We start from the raw sequence: 14,098 nt of genomic DNA, 5'->3' as shown, positions 1-14,098 counted from the left end.
CTCTGCAATGGGACCTCTCTCCTCTGTCTGGGTGCCAGGGCCTAAATATCTGACAATGGCCTGTTCCAGTGGTGGGTGACGTGAAGCCTGATTCTCTGCTATGACATGAAGCCTGATTCTCTGCTATGACATGACGCCTGATTCTCTGCTATGACATGAAGCTTGATTCTCTGCAATGGGACCTCTCTCCTCTGTCTGGGTGCCTGGGCCTAAATATCTGACAATGGCCTGTTCCAATGTTGGGTGACGTGAAGCCTGATTCTCTGCTATGACATGTAGCCTGATTCTCTGCTATGGGACCTCTCTCCTCTGTCTGGGTGCCGGGGCCTAGAAATATCTGACAGTGGCCTGTTCCAGTGTTGGGTGACATGAAGCATGATTCTCTGCTATTAAAGGAAATTGTGGAGTCTGCACACCTTTGTATAGTCGTGGGTGCTCGCAGAGGACTTCGGTCGTAGAATATATAGGTAATCCACGGCACACCAATGTCTTTTTTTGTTTGCAAATTTATTACAGAAAATTCTGAAAAATTGTCAATATATGACTAATCGCGCCATAATTATAGTACAAACATATGTATCATATATTAGGCCATAATGTATCCCAACGTTTCGGTCTTCTTGAGACCTTTCTCAAGGGATCTGTGAAAAAGTATAAATATGAAGGTTTTATTTTACTAACTAATGATTCTCTGCTATGACATGAAGCCTGATTCTCTGCTATGGGACCTCTCTCCTCTGTCTGGGTGCCGGGGTCTTAAAAATATCTGACAGTGGACTGTTCCAGTGTTGGGTGACATGAAGCATGATTCTCTGCTATGACATGAAGCCTGATTCTCTGCTATGGGACCTCTCTCCTCTGTCTGGGTGCCGGGGTCTTAAAAATATCTGACAGTGGCCTGTTCCAGTGTTGGGTGACATGAAGCATGATTCTCTGCTATGACATGAAGCCTGATTCTCGCCTATGGGACCTCTCTCCTCTGTCTGGGTGTCGGGGCCTAAAAATATCTGACAGTGGCCTGTTCCAGTGGTGGGTGACATGAAGCCTGATTCTCTGCTATGACATGAAGCCTGATTCTCTGCTATGGGACCTCTCTCCTCTGTCTGGGTGCCGGGGTCTTAAAAATATCTGACAGTGGCCTGTTCCAGTGTTGGGTGACATGAAGCATGATTCTCTGCTATGACATGAAGCCTGATTCTCTGCTATGGGACCTCTCTCCTCTGTCTGGGTGCCGGGGTCTTAAAAATATCTGACAGTGGCCTGTTCCAGTGTTGGGTGACATGAAGCATGATTCTCTGCTATGACATGAAGCCTGATTCTCTGCTATGGGACCTCTCTCCTCTGTCTGGGTGTCGGGGCCTAAAAATATCTGACAGTGGCCTGTTTTAGTGGTGGGTGACATGAAGCCTGATTCTCTGCTATGACATGAAGCCTGATTCTCTGCTATGGGACCTCTCTCCTCTGTCTGGGTGCCGGGACCTAAAAATATCTGACAGTGGCCTGTTCCAGTGTTGGGTGACATGAAGCATGATTCTCTGCTATGACATGGAGCCTGATTCTCTGCTATGGGACCTCTCTCCTCTGTCTGGGTGCCGGGGCCTAAAAATATCTTACAGTGGCCTGTTCCAGTGGTGGGTGACATGAAGCCTGATTCTCTGCTATGACATGAAGCCTGATTCTCTGCTATGGGACCTCTTTCTTCTGCCTGGGTGTTGGGGCCTAAATATCTGACAATGGCCTGTTCCAATGGTGGGTGACGTGAAGCCTGATTCTCTGCTATGACATGAAGCCTGATTCTCTGCAATGGGACCTCTCTCCTCTGTCTGGGTGACAGGGCCTAAATATCTGACAATGGCCTGTTCCAGTGGTGGGTGACGTGAAGCCTGATTCTCTGCTATGACATGAAGCCTGATTCTCTGCTATGACATAAAGCCTGATTCTCTGCTATGGGACCTCTCTCTTCTGTCTGGGTGCCGGGGCCTAAATATCTGACAATGGCCTGTTCCAGTGGTGGGTGACGTGAAGCCTGATTCTCTGCAATGGGACCTCTCTCCAATTGATATTGGTTAATTTCTATTTATTTTATTTTTATTTCGATTCATTTCCATATCCACATTTGTTTGCAGGGGATTTACCTACATTTTGCTGCCTTTTGCAGCCCTCTAGCCCTTTCCTGGGCTGTTTTACAGCCTTTTTAGTGCCGAAAAGTTCGGGTTTCCATTGACTTCAATGGGGTTGGGGTTGGGGTTCGGGTTCGGGGCGAAGTTCGGGTCGAGTTTGGATCCCGAACCCGAACATTTCAGGGAAGTTCGGACGAACTTCTCGAACCCGAACATCCAGGTGTTCGCTCAACTCTAATATTGATACTCTGGAGAGAGTTCAGAGAAGAGCTGCTAAACTGGTACATGGATTGCAGGATAAAACTTACCAGGAAAGATTAAAGGACCTTAACATGTATAGCTTGGAAGAAAGACGAGACAGAGGGTATATGATAGAAACTTTTAAATACATAAAGGGAATCAACAAGGTAAAAGAGGAGAGTATATTTAAAAGAAGAAAAAATGCTACAAGAGGACATAGTTTTTTTAATTTGAGGGGCAAAGGTTTAAAAGTAATATCAGGAATTATTACTTTACTGAGAGGGTAGTGGATGCATGGAATATCCTTCCTGCAGAAGTGGTAGCTGCAAATACAGTGGAGTTTAAGCATGCATGGGATAGGCATAAGGCCATGCTTCATATAAGATAGGGCCAGGGGCTTTTTATAGTATTCAGTATATTGGGCAGTCTAGATGGGCCAAATGGTTCTTATTTGCCGATACATTCTATGTTTGGTGGAAGAGAGGGTGGCGCTTAAGTGACTGGAAGCATTATCTGCTGCAATCAAACCGACCGCCTGGTCACACTGGTCTGACTTCAAGAGTGGTGTTCTGCGCCGACCTGCAAACTGGGACATGAAGCTAGGTATCGTGGATGATTGTCTCTGTGTGCACCATCTGCATCATGGTGTCACAGGTTATGGGGAAGGGAAAACATCAAATACACACCACAACGAATAAATAACAATCTAGGAAGAGGGATGGTGACCTCCTAGTAGTGATGAGCTAGAATGTTTGGCCGAATACCGGTTTGATTCGAGCATCGCTATGCTCGGCACATGGCGGTACTCGGCTGAGTACCGCATGTGCTCGAGCGCCATGCTCGAGTCTCCTTCCCGCACGTTTCGCGACTGCTATGCAGCCAATAAACGTGCGGGTAAGTACTGCCATCACTGTAACGCCATGGCTGCTGGCATTACAGTGATTGGCTGGCTGGAACGCGTCATCGGTTTCTATATAGCACCCGATGAGTTATGCTCGGATCAGTCATAGTCAGGTAGAACACAGGGTAGGAAGGGAAAGGCAGTGTAGGGAGCGAAATTCTCAGTTATTATTCGCAGAAAGCTTTTCAAAAAAAGTCCTTTTAAGGACTAGTGTGTGTTTGTTTTCGAGCAGAAATATATTTATACCTGCGCTAAATAGATCAGTCTCATGGATATCCATGCTGAGGAAGGGACAGATAGTGCAGGGAGAGAAAGTCCTTTTAAGGACACCTGTGTGTGTGTTTGACAGCAGCCAGATATTTTTCTTTAATACTTATTAGTGACATATACTGTACATCATCCGCAGACTGTATCTTTTTACGTAAATTCAAATAATCAGTGCCACATTTATTGTCTATAGTGTGCGTTTAATACAAATCCGTGACATATACAGTACTCCATCCGAAAACTGTTTCTTTAGCGTAAATTCCAATAATCTGGGCCTAATCTAGTGTCGATAGTGTGTTGTTTTCAGGTGAGCGCATTGCGGTATCACATTCCCTTAGGTAGTAGATCGTGGTAATAGAATTGCTAGGGTGTAATGTGGTTTTACCACCAGCAGATGGTGCATGGAGCTATAGTATAGTAGGACAGGCAGTAAACACTTATGGCATTCTGATAGCTGATCCTAGAGTTTTATCTACTGCTCTTCCCAGTATCCCTCTATCTCTGACCCACTCATTTTGCCACCTTTTCTGCAGGACCATTTCTGCATGATCCTCTAGGCACAGATCTTCCCTAGATCCATAAGTCTCTGCCCTTCTATTCCTGGTACGACACCTTTCGGCATCCTTCGACTTCTGCCTATATTGTACATAATATCGTGCACTGCACAGTGTCCCCATATTCTACATGATATTGTCCACTGCACACTGTCCCCATATTCTACATGATGTCCTCCAGTGCAGTGTCCCTATATTCTACAGTGCTATCTGTCTATCTATCTATATCTCTGTATATTGTAAGGGGTTACACTCTCAGTCAAGGCGGCGATGACAGATTCTCTTGCAGACCACGGGGTTAAAGTCCAAACGTTGCTTCATTTATAACACTCCGGCAATACAGGCACCCCAGTTATAATTCACTGGGTAGGGTGAAGATGGATCTTCACCCTACCCAGTGAATTATAACTGGGGTGCCTGTATTGCCGGAGTATATTTTGGGTTGGTTTATGTTTTGTGGTGTTGGAACACCACAAAATATAAACCAACCCAAAATAAACACCTGTGTGAAGTTGTCACCCCATGTTCGCAAAATATGAAAATAAATACACCATTTGTTTGTGCTGCGTTTGTGCCTCAAAAATAAACGTTTGTGCCGGTTTCGTTCCTGAGATATTGCGCGTTAGATTTTTATGAAGCCCCGCCCACTTTCCACCCCATGTTCTTAAATTTCAAAAAGCAATACACCATTCATTTGTGCTGCGTTTGTGCTGCTTTGGTTTCCGAAATATTGTGCTCTAGATTTGCTAAAACCTTGTCCACTTTCCACCCCATGTTTTTAAATTTCAAAAAGAAATACACCATTCGTTATTGCTGGTTTGTGCCACAAAAATTTGCGTTTGTGTCGGTTCGGTTCCTGATATATTGCGCGTTAGATTTTTATGAAACCCCTCCCACTTTCCACCCCATGTTCTTAAATTTAAAAAAAAATATACACCATTGGTTTGTGCTGAGTTTGTTCCGCAATGCAGAAAATCATAAAAATATCAGGCCACTATCCGGCGCTGCAGGCATAGAAATCAGTCCTTGGGATGAATAATATTATTTTTTATTAAAGTCAACGTGTTTCAAGGTCGAAGTGCCCCCTTCGTCAGGACAATATACAGATTCTGTATATTGTCCCGACGAAGGGGGCACTTCGCCCTTGAAACGCGCTGACTTTAATAAAAATAATATTATTCATCCCAAGGACTGATTTCTATGCCTCCATAGTGGCCTGATATTTTTATGATTTTCTACATATCAACTTCCCTGGAACTATTGAGACAGGAAGAGACCCAGGCAGCAGCATGGCATTCCCTGATGCTGGTGGGGAGAGATACCAGCTAAGACACATACAGCTGTTGTGACTCCTCACAACAGAATCCGGTAAGCGAAATACGCACCACAATATTATATTATCTATAAGGCGGTACCACACATGAGGCGCTGTGTTTTTTGTCTTTTTTCTTGTCTCTGAGTTTGTTCCGCAAATCACTGTAACTGATGCATGGATAAAAGGAGAGAAAAAGAATTGAAAACCACTGGCTAGCCATAGCAATTTTATAATAAGAAAAATGTATAAAGGACTAGACCCTATACCTCCCCTATGCTGGGTACTTTCAGCACCACACACTGTACCTTGGGAAAGGTATAAGCAAATGTATGCTTAACAAATTGACTACTAGCTAAGAGACTCCATGGTAAATCAAGTGTACCTACTTAGGCTCCATTCACACATCCGCAATTCCGTTCCGCATTTTGTGCGACCCGATGCGGACCCACACTTCCGGGTCCGCATTTCCATTCCCGAAAAAAATAGAACATGCTCTATTCTTGTCCGCAATTGCGGACAAGAAAAGACATATTCTATTAGTGCCAGCGAAGTACGGTCCGCAAAATGCGGAATGCACATTGTCGGTGTCCGTGTTTTGCGATCTGTGGATCCGCAAAACACACACGGATGTGTGAATGGACCCTTATTGTAACTAATCAGGGCTCGAGTCCTGCAGGAACGTAAGGGAGCGGCGTTCCTGCACTTTTTTCATAGCAGGAACGCAGTTCCCTTTCAGGGCCGGTCATCTTTAACGCTGGGCAAAAGGACCAGGAAGTGTTGAAGGCTTTGTTCTCACCACTTCCTGGTCCTCGACTGTTGGCTGTACACAGGCATGAGGGCTGAGGCGCTCTGCTATGTCACACTGTGCGCAGCCTTCACAGCACAGCCGACAGCAGGATGCAGATCGCGTAGGAGGAGAGGGGTCCAGGAGCAGGAGAGGTAAGTGTTTTTATTTTATTTTATATTTTATAAGGCTGATGGAGAGGCACTGGGGGGGGGGGGGATGCTGGTGGAGAGGCACTGGGGGCTGGTGGAGAGGCACTGGGGGCTGGGGGACCTGTGTGAAGTTGGCACCCCATGTTCGCAAAATAGGAAAATAAATACACCATTCATTTGAGTCGCAAAAATGAATGTTTGTGCCGGTTCGGTTTCTCAGATCAGAGAAGTTAATTTCGCATTAAGGGATTAACATAGCAATATATGATTTATTATGATATAACACAGTTATTACTTCACACATCGAGACCGGTCAGTGAGGTTATACCTGGCAGAGGTGGTAATCTAATTTTTTGTTTCATTATTTACATTCAGTGTAAAATTACCGAGTAGCATATGCTGTGTATTTCCAGCAGCATATTACTATGTGTGAACATACCCTAAAAATGAGTGCCAGCTGCTGAAAGCAACCGCCACTCATTGGCTATAGAGTCATGAGCTTACTTTATAGTTATCATAGTAAACAAGGCTCTAAAGTAGCACATACATTAAAAACTACTATAAGGCTGGATTCACACGGGCGAGATTTCTGCGCAGGTGCAATGCGTGAGGTGAACGCATTGCACCTGCACTGAATCCAGACCCATTCACTTCTATGGGGCTGTGCACATGAGCGGTGATTTTCACGCATCACTTGTGCGTTGTGTGAAAATCGCAGCATGCTTTATATTGTGCGTTTATCACGCAACGCAGGCCCCATAGAAGTGAATGGGGCTGCGTGAAAATCGCAAGCATCTGCAAGCAAGTGTGGATGCGGTGCGATTTTCACGCACGGTTGCTAAGATGACAGTCTATTCACTGTAATATTTTCCCTTATAACATGGTTATAAGGGAAAATAATAGCATTCTTTAATGCAGAATTTTTTAACCCTCAATTGACCTTCTACTAAGCATTCTGTATTAAAGAATGCTATTATTTTCACTTATAACCATGTTAGAAGGGAAAATATTACAGTGAATAGACTGTCATCTTAGCAACCATGCGTGAAAATCGCACCACATCCGCACTTGCTTGCAGATGCTTGCGATTTTCATGCAGCCCCATTCACTTAGAAGAAATAATAAAATAAAAGTAGAAGAAATAATAAAAATCGAAAAAAATTAAATGTTAAAACCCACATGGCGTTTTTCATGGCGTTTTTTCGCTCCCATATACTTCTATGGGAGAAAAACGTCAAGATTTTCTGGAAAAAACGCAAGAATCTCTCGAAAAATGGCAAAAGGATAAAAAAAAATGCCAAATAAAAAAATGCTGTGTGGATATGGCTTGTTGCGCTTCCCTATTGAAGAACAGCTAACATCTGGCCGCAGTGTTTTTTCAATGAATAAACGCCATGCAGCAGAATGGGCGATTTTTGGAGCGTTTTTGCCCAAAAAATCTTAGTGGAATTCTGGTCTTATAGCACCCAGTAGTCTCATAGCAGCCCCCAGTAGCCATACATCAGCCCCCAGTAGCCTCATAGCAACCCCCAGTAGCTTCATAGCAACCCCCAGTAGCCTCTCCATCACCCCCCAGTGCCTCTCCACCAGCCCTCAGTGCCTCTCCATATGCGGTCTGTATCCTGCTGTCAGCTGTGCTGTGAAGGCTGCGCACAGCGTGACATCACAGAGCGCCTCAGCCCTCATGCCTGTGCACAGCCGAGGACCATGTAGCGTAGAAACATAGAAACATAGAATGTGTCGGCAGATAAGAACCATTTGGCCCATCTAGTCTGCCCAATATATCTGAATCCTATGAATAGCCCCGGCCCTATCTTATATGAAGGATGGCCTTATGCCTATCCCATGCATGCTTAAACTCCTTCACTGTATTTGCAGCTACCACTTCTGCAGGAAGGCTATTCCATGCATCCACTACCCTCTCAGTAAAGTAATACTTCCTTATATTACTTTTAAACCTTTGCCCCTCTAATTTAAAACTGTGTCCTCTTGTGGTAGTTTTTCTTCTTTTAAATATGCTCTCCTCCTTTACCGAGTTGATTCCCTTTATGTATTTAAAAGTTTCTATCATATCCCCTCGGTCTCTTCTTTCTTCCAAGCTATACATATTAAGGTCTTTTAACCTTTCCTGGTAAGTTTTATCCTACAAAGCCTTCAACGCTTCCTGGTCCATTTGCCCATCATTAGACGTCAGGTCCTGAAAGGGAATGGCGTTCCTGCTATGAAAAAAATGCAGGAACGCCGTTCCCACACGTTCCTGCAGGACTCGAGCCCTGATTAGTTACAATAAGGGTCCATTCACACATCCGTGTGTGTTTTACGGATCCGCAAAACACGGACACCGGCAATGTGCATTCTGCATTTTGCGGAGCGCACATCGCCGGCATTAACAGAATATGCCTATTCTTGTCTGCAATTGCGCACAAGAATAGGGCACGTTCCATTTTTTTTCGGGAACGGAAATGCGGACCAGGAAGTGCGGGTTGGGTCCGCGGAACGGAATTGCAGATTTGTGAATGGACCCTAAGTAGGTACACTTGATTTACCCTGGAGTCTCTTAGCTAGTAGTCAATTTGTTAAGCATACATTTTCTTATGCCTTTCCCCAAGGTACAGTGTGTGGCGCTGAAAGTACCCAGCATAGGGGAGGGGCATCAGAAGCAGGAAATGAGGTATGGGGTCTAGTCCTTTATACATTTTTCTCATTATAAAATTGCTATGGCTAGCCAGTGTTTTTCAGTTCCTTTTCTCTCCTTTTTGCGGAACAAACTCAGCACAAACGAATGGTGTATTTTTTTCAGCATATGGAGCAAAACGGCACAAATGCAGCACAAACTAATGGTGTATTTCGTTGGAAAGTGGAAAGTGGGTGGGGTTTCAGCAAATCAAGCCAGGAAACCAAAGCGGCACAAACGTTTATTTTTGCAGCACAAACGCAGCACAAACGAATGGTGTATTTCTTTTTGAAATGTAAGAACATTAGGTGAAAAGTGGGCGGGGCTTCATAAAAATCTAACGCTCAATACTCAGGAACCAAACCGGCACAAACGTTTATTTTTGCGGCACAAATCAGCACAAACAAATGGTGTATTTATTTTCATCTTTTGCGAACATGGGGTGCCAACTTTACACAGGTAAATCAAACACCTGCCCATCTGGGCACTGGCTAATACAGTGAAGATCCTAGCTCATCTATTGAACACAGGTCACACTGAGAATTCTGCTTCTCAAGCCAGCAGGTCAGCGAGCTTCCCAGACTCTCTCCAGGCATCACTCTCCCTAGACCAGCGATAGGCAAACTGCGGCTCTCCAGCTGTTGCAAAACTACAACTCCCACTATGCCCTGCTGTAGGCTGAAAACTGTAGGCAGTCTTTGCATGCTGGGAGTTGTAGTTCTGCAACAGTTGGAGAGCCGCAGTTTGCCTATCACTGCCCTAGACTAACAGCCTGGACTGTGCTTTATTTTCCCTTGACGATTCCAGCTGACTTCAGCTGGGGATCCCTCAGGCTAGGGAAAAACCTGTCCCAGAATGGGGTGGACTGGGGAGGTCCCTCTACCAAGCCTACCTTCTCCCAGTCCAATAAAATCCAGCCCATAAACTTAACAAAACTGTCTCAGCAACCTACACATTGCTGAGACCATTTTAACCTTCTGGATTTTATTTACCTGACCCAGTTGAGGAAGCTGGTGGGATATACACCCCTTCCAGGACTTTACTGTATACTTGTCTGTTCACCTTACCACAATATCTATTGATCTATCTATTGTGCTATATGAAAAACCTGACATGATATGCTCAGTATGCTATGTAATGTCAGGATATCCATTATAGGTGATCGCTGTGGTAGATGAGCGCTGCGGCAGTGCAGGGTATTGGTTCCGGAGATATATAATATATTGCACTCTATATCGGTCCTGCATATATATAATATATCACATTCTACAGTATATGGGTCCTGAAAAGAGAGAAAATTATAAATCAAGTGTGCACACCTTCTACTGGCTTTGCATAACATTTTATTTATTAATAATTTATACAGTTACACCTCAATAAAAAACAATTAAAAATGTTAATAAATATAGTCAAAATAATCAAAAGAGATAAAAATGTATAAATCTTGGTCGATTTCACAATGAAATATGATATATGGCAAAGAATGATTTTAGTTGTTTGTACACAATGCACTGACACATATTAATCATTATAAGTGTATAATATATACTATTACTATCCACAGTGCTTTCCCCAATTGATTCAAGATTAAATCAGACAATGCTGTTTTGTGTATATTAGGCAACTTTCACACTAGCGTTCAGAGCGGATCCGTCTGAGACGGATCCGCTCATATAATGCAGACGGTAGATCCGTTCAGAACGGATCCGTCTGCATTATATTGTAAACAAAATTCTAAGTGTGAAAGTAGCCTGAACGGATCCGTCCAGACTTTACATTGAAAGTCAATGGGGGACGGATCCGTTTGAAAATTGAGCCATAGTGTGTCATCTTCAAATGGATCCGTCCCCATTGACTTACATTGTAAGTCTGGACGGATCCGTTTGCCTCCACACGGCCAGGCGGGCACCCGAACGCTGCAAGCAGCATTCAGGTGTCCGGCTGCTGAGCGGAGCAGATCCCAAACGCTGCCAGACTGATGCATTCTGAGCGGATCCGCGTCCACTCAGAATGCATTAGGGCTGGACGAATGCGTTCGGGGCCGCTTGTGAGCCCCTTCAAACGGAGCTCACAAGCGGAACCCCGAACGCTAGTGTGAAAGTAGCCTTAAGTGTGGGCTTCAAATCAGAGAGCACTGAGTAATATCTAGTAATCTCAGTATCTAGGTTACAGTATATAGCGTAATCTCCAGTTGGTTCTAATTAGGTAAACTGCAAATGAAAACACAAAAGGCAAAGGTTAAATCCAATATCAAGTTCCAAATCTCATATCAATTGACAGATATTCCTCTTGAGATCTCTCTTAAAGTTCACTCCGCAATATATCTGATGTATTTACTGTATACTATTGTCGATCCTTGATCTTTACATTCACATACAGTATACAGCGGGTGACACAGATACTGCAATGTATAGTTTAGTTTTCAGATGTAGAATGCACAGTTAGTATATATATATATATATATATATATATATATATATATGTATGAAGAAAGATTGGACTGCACTCCGGATAAAAGTGAAAATACGTGAAGCTTTATTCACCCATGATATGGCAACTCTGCGACGTTTCGGCTCACAAGAGCCTTCTTCCAGCCTGTATATATATAGAGAGAGAGAGAGAGCGCATGCAATGGGTATCCACAAGAGTTCCAGTTATTTGTTACTGGCGCTGTTTGATTCTCTGTATTCTTGTGTTCGATTAAGCAGACAAAATTGCATCCCAAGGAGCTAAATGTAAGGCCTCATGCACACAACAGTATTTTTTAACGTTGTTCTGTGATCCATGCCCGTTTTTGCTTCCCTTGTGCTTCCGTGTGTCAGGTTTCTTTGCGGCCCGTCAGAAAACAAAGAATGGTGGAAAAAATGTAATTGAAGGCCACCTGAGTATGATTTTGTGGCCATTTTCTGTAGTCTTTCCAGAGTACAGAGGTTATTTTGGCTGCTTCTCTTTGCTGTATCACCATGTCGGATTCAGAGGAAGAGGTCTTACTGCATTGGCTGGTTTCTCGGCAATGGGGACCGCGCACTCCTTTGTTGAATGAGGAACCGAGTAGAAGGCAACGATTTTGGGTTCATCCGATTGTTTCATAACACTACCGGAAAGGACTCTTCCATACCCTCTACCAAGATCTGCGGCTGCATCCTGAGAAGTTCTTTTCCTTCTGTCGGATATCAGTGACTACATTTGATCGCTTGTTGTCGTCTCTACGTACTGTCCTTACCTTTATGGACACCAATATGAGGCGCAGCATTTCTCCTGAGGAAAGGCTCATCGTCACGTTGAGGTATGCAATATTTAACATTTAAAGTTTCACCAGTAATGTGCACTGCTTCTGTCAGGAGGAACATGAGCTAGAAAATGTCTGCTGTTAGACATGTGCTAATGTTTGCTGAAGCAACCTTTCTTTGCACATAATGGAATGTTTTTTTTTTTATGGTTGGTTATCTAACCCGTTAATCCCTGTCACCTAACATCCCAATATTGAAGTTTTTTATTTCTTTTGTGCAAGTTTCAAACTTGTGTTCAAGCTAAGGTCCTCCAGACACTCTCATCATTCGCAAGTAGTTTGTAAAAAATGGTGTTTTATTCAGTCAGTCAGCTATGTTATGTTAAAAATTCAAAAATCTTCGTCAATTACTGGCGAGTTCTGGGTATTTTTGTAGTGTCTTGAAGAATTGGGTCCCTCTGTCAGGATCCCTAGCTGTGTGCACCACCCTGTTAGAAGTCTATGTACCGGTCTGTACCCTATTTTGTAGGATTGTGCTGCTGCCAACCCCTGAGATTTCCTGCTAACATCCTCATCATGCCTAATGTTCACATAATTTTGAACTTGCACATCACTTTCAGCATTTTAAAGGGCCAAAACACAGTTGATGTAACTTAGTTGTGGTAGTACTGCCCACACCCCAATAGCTGTTAGTGTTTTGCTCATATGCCTTTTTTTATTTTATTTTTATTTATTTTTATTTTTGGGGAGTTTAATCAACAAAGGACATAGTGTATTGATGGCGAGCCATTTTCAGACTGAGTTTCCAATCTTCAACCCAAAACCAACGTTTTTTTTGCAAAATGTCAACACGGCAATTTAACAAGAATACTATAGTCCAATATAGTTTAGTTTCATTAAATTGTATCATTTTGATATAATTGCCTGCATACATTCAGTGCTGCCTGTCCTTTTCATAGTGTTGCCTGTGCTGATGAATGTTTTGACATTTCTAAGGTATATTGGCAAACCATAGACTTTTCAAAGGGTGTGGGTGCCCACAGAGAGGGCCCTGAGTGCCGCCTCTGCTACCCGTCCCATAGGTTCCCCACCACTAGATATAGGGTGTTTACAATAATGTATTGTATTCAACATTATACTTGAATCATGAATCTGTTGTTCCCTTTGATTTGCATATTTTTTTTTTTTTCAACAGATTCCTTGCAATGGGGAACTCTTTTGCATCCCTGCATTTTGAGTTTCTTTTAGGAACCTCGATGATCTCGTGTGTACGTCACACTTGCCATGTCATCTGGCAGCAACTCCGAGAGACGGTGATGCCGCAGCCCAAGGCGGACGATTGGGTTCGGATTGCTGAGGGCTTCCAAAATTCTGCGCATTGGAGCAATGGATGGCAAGCACATCTGTGTGAAGAAGCCGCCACACTCAGGGACCCATTTCTTCAATTATAAACAATATTTTTCGGTAGTGCTGATGGCTGTTGCTGACAGTCATTACCGGTTTATAATGGTTGATATCGGGGCCTATGGAAGCACTGCGGATGCTCGCATCTTTAGTGCTTCTAGAATAGGTGAGTGGCTTCGTGTCAACCAGCTTGCCCTGCCCGAGTCCAGAAGACTGCCCGGATATGCAGGTCCACCGGCTCCATTTGTCATCGTGGCGGATGAAGGGTTTGCATTGACTCCACATGTTATGTGGCCCTTTCCAAAGCGTGGTTTGGATGTCAGGAGGCGTATATTCAACTACCGGTTGACTCGTGCCCGTCAGTATGTTGAGTGTGCTTTCGGGATACTCTCTAGCAAGTGGAGGGTGTTTTTGTCATCCATACAGGTGGATCCGGAGAATGCTACCCATGTGATTAA

This window comes from Bufo gargarizans, chromosome 3 (genome assembly GCF_014858855.1).
Source record: "Bufo gargarizans isolate SCDJY-AF-19 chromosome 3, ASM1485885v1, whole genome shotgun sequence".
NCBI lineage: Eukaryota > Metazoa > Chordata > Amphibia > Anura > Bufonidae > Bufo > Bufo gargarizans.
This window is presented reverse-complemented; position numbering follows the sequence as displayed.